The sequence below is a fragment of the Aegilops tauschii genome, chromosome 5 (assembly GCF_002575655.3).
Source record: "Aegilops tauschii subsp. strangulata cultivar AL8/78 chromosome 5, Aet v6.0, whole genome shotgun sequence".
Lineage (NCBI taxonomy): Eukaryota > Viridiplantae > Streptophyta > Magnoliopsida > Poales > Poaceae > Aegilops > Aegilops tauschii.
In genome coordinates, this window is record NC_053039.3 from 333,987,570 (window position 1) to 333,998,038 (window position 10,469).

Here is a 10,469-nt window from a genome sequence, read left to right on the forward strand (position 1 = left end):
TTTTTTATCCTTAATGGCAACAACACAATAAAAGTATTTTCCATCTTCTGTCACTATGATAGATTACTTGCAAGATTGAACGCAACCAGCATACACAACTCCCTCTTGGAGATCATTCATCCAAACATGGTCAGTGCAAGGCTAATAGATAAGAGAGCATATATGTATATGAAACATGCAATAAAGGAATCAAAGGAATCTCAAAATAATTCATGAATAGATCTGACCATAAAGTGGAAATTTATCACACCGCAAAAAACACACCAATAATTACGTCGGATTGATCTGAATCACGTAAGGAAGTTCATGAGATCCTTGTATTGAAGAACTAGTGAGAGATGTCATCTAGCTACTGTTATGGACCCGCAGTCCAAAGAAACTACTCACACATGGTCATGGTCGCAGCCATATTGATGAAGGTAACTCCGGCGATGGATTCCCTCTCTGACAGAGTAGCAGAACAAGCCTCCAGATTGGATCACATCGAAACGGAGAGGTGTGTTGTGGAAAATATTCCTCGATTAATATGGAGATTTTGGGTAAATATAAAGGCATGGGCACGGAGAAGCAGTGGAGGCGACCTTAATGGGGCCCATGCGGACCCACCCCTGACTGCGAGCCAGGGGCATGTGGGGCCCATGGGGCTGCTCTCATGGCTCCGATCCTTTCTATAACTTCCTAGGGTTGCAACTTACCGACATGTTTTTCTTTGATTTTTTTGTACCCAAAATTTTGATTTTTTTGAGAAGTCCAGAAACAAGATAAGAAGATAACTGGGTATAGGCAATTTATTAATAGGTTAGTCTAAAAAAATTATAAAATGGGTATCAAAACTATGTGATAATGATATAAAGGTATCATAAAATATAGATATGTTTGACATGTATCAGTGAGCGCCATCGAGACCACAGCGAGGCACAACTTTCGTTGGTAGCCTTTGTTGGGAATCGTTGCATGGAAAACAAAAAACAATCTGCGCACACACAATGATCTATCCATGGAGATGCACAACAACGAGGGGAAGAGCGTGTCTACGTACCCTCGTAGACCGTAAGCGGAAGCGTTTCACAATGCGGTTGATGTAGTCGAACTTCTTCGCGCTTCAACCGATCAAGTACCGAATACACGGCACCTCCACGTTCTGCACACGTTCAGCTCGGTGGCGTCCCTCGCCTTCTTGATCCAGCAAGACTTCGAGGTAGTATATGAGTTCCTTCAGCACGATGGCGTGGTGACAGTGATGGTGAAGTGATCTCAGCAGGGCTTCGCCTAAGCACTACAAAAATATGACTGGGGGTGTAAATGGTGGAGGGGGCGCCGCACACGGCTAGACGATTGTCTGGTGTGTGCTAGGCGCCCCCTCCCACATATATATAGGTGGGAGGGAGGGAGGAGCAACCAAAGGAGGCGCCCAAGAAGGAGGAATCCTACTTGGGGTCCCTACCAAGCCGCGCCCCTTCTTTCCTTATTTGGAGTACGGGGAAGGCAGGGTAGGGTGGCGCCCCTCCTTTTATGAGAAAAAGGGTTTCCCCCCGCTTTGTATTACAAAGCAACCATCCGATACAACCAACGATAGGTGCTGGGGCGGAAGCAGCACAAGCACGCCCAAAAGAAAAGAAAAAGAAAAATAAAAAGAAACAAATGCCGACAACGGCAGGTCGACGAAACAAAGATGACCAGTGACCGCTGCACCCACCGGAGAAGTACCACCGCGCTTCTAGCACTCCGAGACGTCGCGTACCGAGCAGCACCTTCAGGAAGGAATGCGACGACGACGCCGCTGCTGCCCGGACAAGTCCAAGAGTTTCCCCCGGTACGCAGAGGGCAGTGGGGAAGGGGCAGATCCGACGCCCTTCAGGAAGGTCCGGCGGCGCCCGCAGGCGTCACCGCGTAGGTGATGGACGAGCCACCAGGGATTTCTCCCAACCCAATCAACCACCACCACCCCGGACGATCGGAAGTGCTCCACCAGAACTGCCGCCAACCAACATGTGCCACCACAGTCACTGAACCATCATCGTCGTCTCGCTGAGCCACCGACACGAGACCTGGAGGAGGGACGAGGGGCCAACGGGCTCGGGGGCAGCCGCAACTCAGCCGATGGGAGGGGACTACCACCACCGCCGACGCGGAGCCGACCGGACGTGACGACAGGAGCTTACCAGGCCCGCACAGGCCCGGCCGGACCCCAAAGGATCCAGACAACCCCTGCCGCCACGCTGCAGCACAATGGCCGACGTAGCCGCCACCACCCGCATCCCTCAACGCCGCGCCACCACCACCAGGGAGCCACGCCGCCGCACGCCGGAACGCCGGCCCGCCCCAACCCAGCTGGGGCCTAGAAGAGCCCAGATCTGGGCGGAGCGGAGGCCGGCGGCTAGTCGCACCACCGCGCGCCCCGCGACCAACGGCCGCGCCACCGCATCAGAATCGCCCGCGCCCCACGGACCCCGCCGCCAGGACGCACCATCGCCGGCCGAAGAACACCGCCGCTAGCCACCATCGCCCGAGCAGAGGAGGCCGTGCGCGGGGACAGGCAGGCCCGCCACCGCCGGCACCACGTGGGCAAGGCCCGGCGGCGCGCACTGGCGGCGGCGGGAGGAGGGAGGAGCTTGGGGGCGCGCGGGAGGGGAGCGGCGTCGGGGCCCCCCGGTCGCCTCGCCCGGGGAGGCGACACGGAGGGTGCAGGGACGGGAGGAGGTGGAGGGAGGAGCGGGGGAGCGGGGGAGGCGAGCGGCGACGGCGGGCTCCGGCCGCGGCTGCGGCTCCGCGCGGGGGAGCCGGCGGCAGCGCGGAAACCCTAGGCGGGGGGAGTGGGGGGAGTGGGCAGGGTCTGGATGCGTATCGTGCTAAACTTCTCGCCCGTTCATCGGCGCCCCTCCTTTTCCTTTCTCCCATGAGAGGGAAAGGCGGGAGGGGCTAGCCCTCCCCCTTTTTCTTCCTTAGGGCTGTCCAAACAAGTGGACGGGCGCACCAGGCCCCTAGTGGGCTGGTCTGTCCCTCCCTTTGGCCCATTAAGCCCATAACTTGTCGGGGGGTGCCCGGAACCCCTTCCGGTGACCCGATTCCTTCCAGGTACGTCCCGAAACACTTCTGATGTCCAAATACCATCGTCCTATATATCGATCTTTACCTCTCGACCATTTCGAGACTCCTCATCATGTTCGTGATCTCATCCAGGACTCAAAACAACATTCAGTCACCAAATCATACAACTCATATAACACTATATCATCAACGACTGTTAAGCGTGCGGATCCTACGAGTTCGAGAACTATGTAGACATGACCGAGACACCTCTCCGGTCAATAACCAATAGTGGAACCTAGATTCCCATATTGGCTCCTACATATTCTACGAAGATCTTTATCGGTCGAACCGTTATGACAACATACGTAATTCCCTTTGTCTATCGGTATGTTACTTGCCCGAGATTCGATCATCGGTATCTTCATACCTAGTTCAATCTCGTTACCAGCAAGTCTCTTTACTCGTTGCGTAATACATCACCTCGTGACTAACTCCTTAGTCATTTGCTTGCAAGCTTATGATGTGTATTACTGAGAGGCCCCAGAGATACCTCTCCGATACTCAGAGTGGCAAATCCTAATCTCGATCTATGCCAACTCAACAAACACCTTCGGAGATACCTGTAGAGCATCTTTATGATCACCCATTTATGTTGTCACGTTTGATAGCACACAAGGTATTCCTTCGATATCCGGGAGTTGCATAATCTCATACTCAAAGGAATATGTATTTGACATGAAGAAAGCAATAGCAACAAACTGAACACCATTATGCCAAGCTAACGGATGGGTCTTGTCCATCAAATCATTCTCCTAATGATGTGATCCCGTTATCAAATGACAACTCATGTCCATGGTTAGGAAACCTTAACCATCTTTGATCAACGAGCTAGTCTAGTACAGGCTCACTAGGGACACGGTGTTTGTTTATGTATTCACACATGTATTTAAGTTTCCGATCAATACAATTATAGCATGAATAATAAACCTTTATCATGATTTAGGAAATATAATAATAACCATTTTATTATTGCCTCTAGGGCATATTTCCATCAGTCTCCCACTTGCACTAGAGTCAATAATCTAGTTTACATCACCATGTGATTTAACACCCATAGTTCACATTGCCAAGTGACCGACACCCAAAGAGTTTACTAGAGTCAATAATCTAGTTCACATCGCCATGTGATTAACAACCAAAGACTACTAAGGTGTGATCATGTTTTTCTTGTGAGAGAGGTTTAGTCAACGGGTCTGTCACATTCAGATCCGTATGTATTTTGCAAATTTCTATGTCTACAATGCTCTGCATGGAGCTACTCTAGCTAATTGCTCCCACTTTCAATATGTATCCAGATCGAGACTTAGAGCCATCCGCATTGGTTTCAAAGATTGCATCGACGTAACTCTTTACGACGAACTCTTTATCACCTCCATAACCGAGAAACATTTCCTTAGTCCTCTTTAGGTACCTAAGGATACTTTTGACCGATGTCTAGTGATCTACTCCTAGATCACTATTGTACCCCCTTGCCAAACTCTTGGCAAGGCACACAACAGGTCTAGTACACAACATGGCATACTTTATAGAACCTATGACTGAGGCATAGGGAATGACTTTTGTTCTCTCTATATATTTTGCCGTGGTAGGGTTTTGAGTCTTACTCAACTTCCCACCTTGTAACACAGGCAAGAACACTTTCTTTGACTGATCCATTTTGAACTTCTTCAAAACTTTATCAAGGTATGTGCTTTGTGAAAGTCCTATCAAGCGTCTTGATCTATCTCTATAGATTTTGATGCCCAATATATAAGCAGCTTCACCGAGGTCTTTCATTGAAAAGTTCTTATTCAAGTATCCTTTTATGCTATCCAGAAATTCTATATCATTCCCCTCAACAATATGTCATCGACATATAGTATCAGAAATGCTACAGAGCTCCCACTCACTTTCTTATAAATACAGGCTTCACCATAAGTCTGTATAAAACCATATGCTTTGATCACCTCATCAAAGCGCATATTCCAACTCCGATATGCTTGCACCAATCCATAGATGGATCGCTAGAGCTTGCACACTTTGTTAGCACCTTTAGGATCGACAAAACCTTCTGGTTGCATCATCTACAACTTTACTGTAAGAAATCCATTGAGGAATGCAATTTTGACGTCCATTTGCCAGATTTCATAATTATAAAATGCGGCAATTTCTAACATGATTCGGACCGACTTAAGCATCGCTACGAGTGAAAAGGTCTCATCGTAGTCAACCCCTTCAACTTGTCAAAAAACTTTTGTGACAAGTCGAGCTTTGTATATAGTGATATTACCATCAGCGTCTGTCTTCCTCTTGAAAATCCATTTATTCTCAATGGCTTGCCGATCATTGGGCAAATCCACCAAAGTCCACACTTTGTTCTCATACATGGATCCTATCTCAGATTTTATGGCCTCCTGCCATTTATCGGAATCCGGGCTCATCATAACTTCTTCATAGTATGTAGGTTCGCCATGGTTTAATAACATGACTTCTAGGACAGGATTACCGTACCACTCTGGTGTGGAACGTGCTATGTTCGACCTATGAGGTCCAGTAGTAACTTGATTTGAAGTTTCATGATCACCATCATTAGCTTCCACTCTAGTTGGTGTAGGCATCACGGGAGCAGATTTCTCTGATGTGCTACTTTCCAAATTGAGAGAAGGTACAATTACCTCATCAAGTTCTACTTTCCTCCCACTCACTTCTTTCGAGAGAAACTCCTTCTCTGGAAATGTTCCATTCTTGGCAACAAAGATCTTGCCTTTGGATCTGTGGTAGAAGGTGTACCCAATAGTTTCCTTAGGGTTCCTATGAAGACAGACTTCTCCGATTTGGGTTCAAGCTTATTAGGGTGAAGCCTTTTGACATAAGTGTCGCAACCCCAAACTTTAAGAAATGACAGCTTAGGTTTCTTGCCAAACCATAGTTCATACGGTGTCGTCTCAACGGACTTAGATGGTGCCCTATTTAACGTGAATGCAGCTGTCTCTAATGCATAAACCCAAAACGATAGTGGTAAATCGGTAAGAGACATCATAGAACGCGTGCCATATCTAATAAAGTACGGTTATGACGTTCGGACACACCATTACGCTGTGGTGTTCCAGGTGGCGTGAGTTGTGAAATTATTCCACATTGTTTTAAATGAAGGCCAAACTCATAACTCAAATATTTGCCTCCGCGATCAGATCGTAGAAACTTTATTTTCTTGTTACGATGATTCTCCACTTCACTATGAAATTCTTTGAACTTTTCAAATGTTTCAGACTTGTGTTTCATTAAGTAGACATATCCATGTCTACTTAAATCATTTGTGAAGGTCAGAAAATAACGATACCTGCCGCGTGCTTCAGTACTCATCGGACCGCATACATCGGTATGTATTATTTCCAATAAGTCATTAGCTCGCTCCATTGTTCCGGAGAACGGAGTTTTAGTCATCTTGCCCATGAGGCATGGTTCGCAAGTATCAAATGATTCATAATCAAGTGGTTCCAAAATCCCATCTGCATGGTGTTTCTTCATGCGCTTTACACCAATATGACCTAAACGGTAGGGCCACAAGTATGTTGCACTATCATTATTTACTTTGCATCTTTTGGCATCAATATTATGAATATGTGTATCACTACGATCGAGATTCAATAAACCATTCACATTGGGTGTATAACCATAGAAGGTTTTATTCATGTAAATAGAACAACAATTATTCTTTGACTTAAATGAATAACGGTATTGTAATAAACATGATCAAATCACATTCATGCTCAACGCAAACACCAAATAAACATTTATTTAGGTTCAACACTAACCCCGAAGGTAGAGGGAGCGTGTGATGGTGATCGTATCAACCTTGGAATCACTTCCAACACACATCGTCACCTCGCCCTTAACTAGTCTCTATTTATTCTGCAACTCCTGTTTCGAGTTACTAATCTTAGCAAATGATCCGGTATCAAATACCCATGGGCTACTATTAATACTAGTAAGGTACACATCAATAACATGTATATCAAATATACCTTTGTTCACTTTGCCATCCTTCTTATCCGCCAAGTATTTGGGGCAGTTCCACTTCCAGTGACCATTTCCTTTGCAGTAGAGGCACGCAGTTTCACGCTTGGGTCCAGCTTTGGGCTTCTTCATGGGAGCGGCAACTTGCTTGCCATACTTCTTGAAGTTCCCTCTCTTTCCCTTGACCCTTTTCTTGAAACTAGTGGTCTTGTTAACCATCAACACTTGATGCTCTTTCTTGATTTCTACCATCGCCGATTTCAGCATCGCGAAGAGCTCGGGAATCATTTTCATCATCCTTTGCATATTATAGTTCATCATGAAGTTCTAGTAGCTTGGTGATAGTGACTAGAGAACTTTGTCAATCACTATCTTATCTAGAAGATTAACTCCCACTCGATTCAAGCAATTGTAGTACCCAGACATTCTGAGCACATGCTCATTGGCTGAGCTATGTTCCTCCATCTTGTAGGCAAAGTACTTGTCAGAGGTCTCATACCTCTCGACACGGGTGTTGGTGTCAAAACCGGCCGATCTCGGGTAGGGGTCCCGAACTGTGCGTCTGAGGATCAAAGGTAGCAGGAGACTAAGGGGACACGATGTTTACCCAGGTTCGGGCCCTCTTGATGGAGGTAATACCCTACTTCCTGCTTGATTGACTTTGATGAGTATAGGGGTTGCAAGAGTTGATCTACCTCGAGATCGTAATGGCTAAACCCTAGATGTATAGCCTGTATGATTATGATGGCCTCTACGGACTAAACCCTCCGGCTTATATAGACACTGGAGGGGCCTAGGGTTGTATAGAGTCAGTTTACAGAGAAAGGAAACTACACATCCGGACGCCAAGCTTGCCATCCATGCACAGGAGAGTCCCATCCGGACACGGGGGAAGGCCTTCTATCTTGTATCTTCACGGCCCATCAGTCCGGCCCATGTCACATAGCCCGGACGCCCGGGGACCCCATAATTCAGGACTCCCTCAGTAGCCCCTAAACCAGGCTTCAATGACGATGTGTCCGGCGCGCAGATTGTCTTCGGCATTGCAAGGCGGGTTCCTCCTCCGAATACACCAAAGCAGTCTTCTAAAGAAGAGAACTGAATCCGGCTCTGTATAATAGTTACAACCCCCGACCACAGGGGCAAAATACTTAAACAAAATAGGTCATGTCCACTGACAGTTGTTTCGACGAGACGTTACGTCTGGCCTTATTATTATTTTGAACCGTTTTTGGCCTCCTGCTTCGTGTTTCGAGGCGTGGCCTCCATTGACACGTCTTGTCAAAGCAGAGATCGTGTCCCCTTATTGCGGGATTCTCATCAATATGGGTTTGGGTAATCCAACTGTGCCGTTCGCACGACCCCTTGGGTATAGGCGAGCTTTAAGGCTTGTGAGGGGGCACTTGATATTCATTGCCCTTATAAGAGGATAAGGACCCATCTTTTTAACTCATGCCTTCTTCTTCCTCAGCCCTTCCATCCTCGAGCTCCAGCACCCAAGTTTCGATCTTTTTCGTCGCCACCAAACACTCCAGCCATGTCTGGATCCGGCTCGCAGGGCAAGCGGATGTCTTCCTCCGTCACGGAGAGGAACGTCAAGGAACTCTGGGAGGCAGGTTACTTGGTCGCGAACATCGCACATCGGTTCCCTGCGAAAAAGCAGATCATCCCTACTCCGGAGCCCAATGAGAGGATGGTGTTTATCCCCCACTTTCTCCGCGGACTAGGGTTTCCCCTCCACCCTTTCGTTCGTGGCCTCATGTTCTATTATGGGCTAGATTTCCATGATCTAGCCCCAAATTCCTTTCTCCACATTTCGGCATTCATCATCGTGTGTGAGGCGCTCCTCTGCATTCCCCCCACTTCGGCCTATGGCTTAAGGTCTTCAACGTGAAGCCGAAAGTGGTCGACGGGCAACATGCGGACTGCGGCGGCGCTATGGTGAGCAAGCTCCCCAACGTCACCTGGCCCAAGGGGGCCTTTGTGGAGACCGTGAAGGGATGGCAACAGGAGTGGTTCTACATCACGGAACCTCGCGGCATCACATGGGCCGCCACTCCTGAGTTTAAATCCGGACCTCCAACGCGGCTTGCATCATGGATTAACAAGGGCCTGGATTGGGCGTCGTCTGACGAGGTGATGATGCTGCAGAAGCGCATCAAAAATATGATGGAAAAGAACACCAGTCTTGCTGATGTGATCCAGGTGATGCTTTTTCACCAGATTCTCCCCTGCCAGCGCTGGCCTCTCCACATGTGGGAATTCAATCCGGCTGGCCCTCGGACCCTGCAGCGATTCTTCGGCACGATGCACGAAGAGATCTGGAAGCTGCTTTTCAAGGCCCAGAAGTCGTGGCCGGAGACGACCGAAGACATCGGCCTCGACTGCGCTCATCCAGCCACTCCAGTAAGTTTTCTGATTTCTGAACATAACTTCAACTTGTAAATCCAAGGGGTATGCTGAGCGTTCCATTCTTCCTCAGGGCTGGACAAAGAAGGCGGAGCGGATCCGATGCCCGGCTCCGCTGCTCGAAGATGCAACCATTCCTCTACTAACGAGGATGCTGGTCCCGGCGCCGAAGAAGAAGGCCAAGAAGAAGGGCAAGGAGGCCAAAAGTGGCCTTCGCCGTAAAGATACTTCGGACGCTGCGTCCGAAGATACCGAAGCTCTCTCCTCCCATGAGGGAGATGAAGACGAAGAGGAAGAGGAGGAGAGCAATTCTCCCCTTAAGGGGGGAAGAAGAAAAGGGCGGCTTCCGTGGACCTACAGGAGGAGGCGTCCAAGAAGGGGAAGATCTCCCTTTATGACGATTCGGACTCGGACGCCGAAGCCATCCCCGAGTGGCGCCCCAGGTCGAAGCCCCTGGCCGCATCGTAAGTGCCCAAAAATACCGTATGCATATCCGGCTTTCATGATTGCAGTTTTAACACCTTTAAGTTTCATGCTGCAGTCCGTCACGAGATCTTCCCCAACAATCATCGTCTTTGGGGAACTCTCTGGCGCCGGAGATGGTGGAGAGCGAGACGCCTCCGCGAGCTTCTCCGCCACATGCCACGGATGACACCAAGGTGTTATCCCAAAGGACTTCTCCGGGCCAGGGAGAAGTGCGGAAGGCCGCCAAGACGACGCCAGAGGGTAATGCCTCATCTGCCGAGAACATGGGGGGTACAACCCCCATGGAGACTCACGATGGGGGGCCGGACCAGTCCGGTCTCTAGCCGAATACCACTCCAGATACCCATACGACTCCGAAATTGAGCGAGCAACCCCCTTTGAAGGAGGGGGGAGTGCTGACTCCACCGGCGACCTCCATCAATCCGGAGGCGCCGGACATTTTGATGGAAGCACTTCAACGTGCTTCCGTCATGGAGGAGCACCGCACC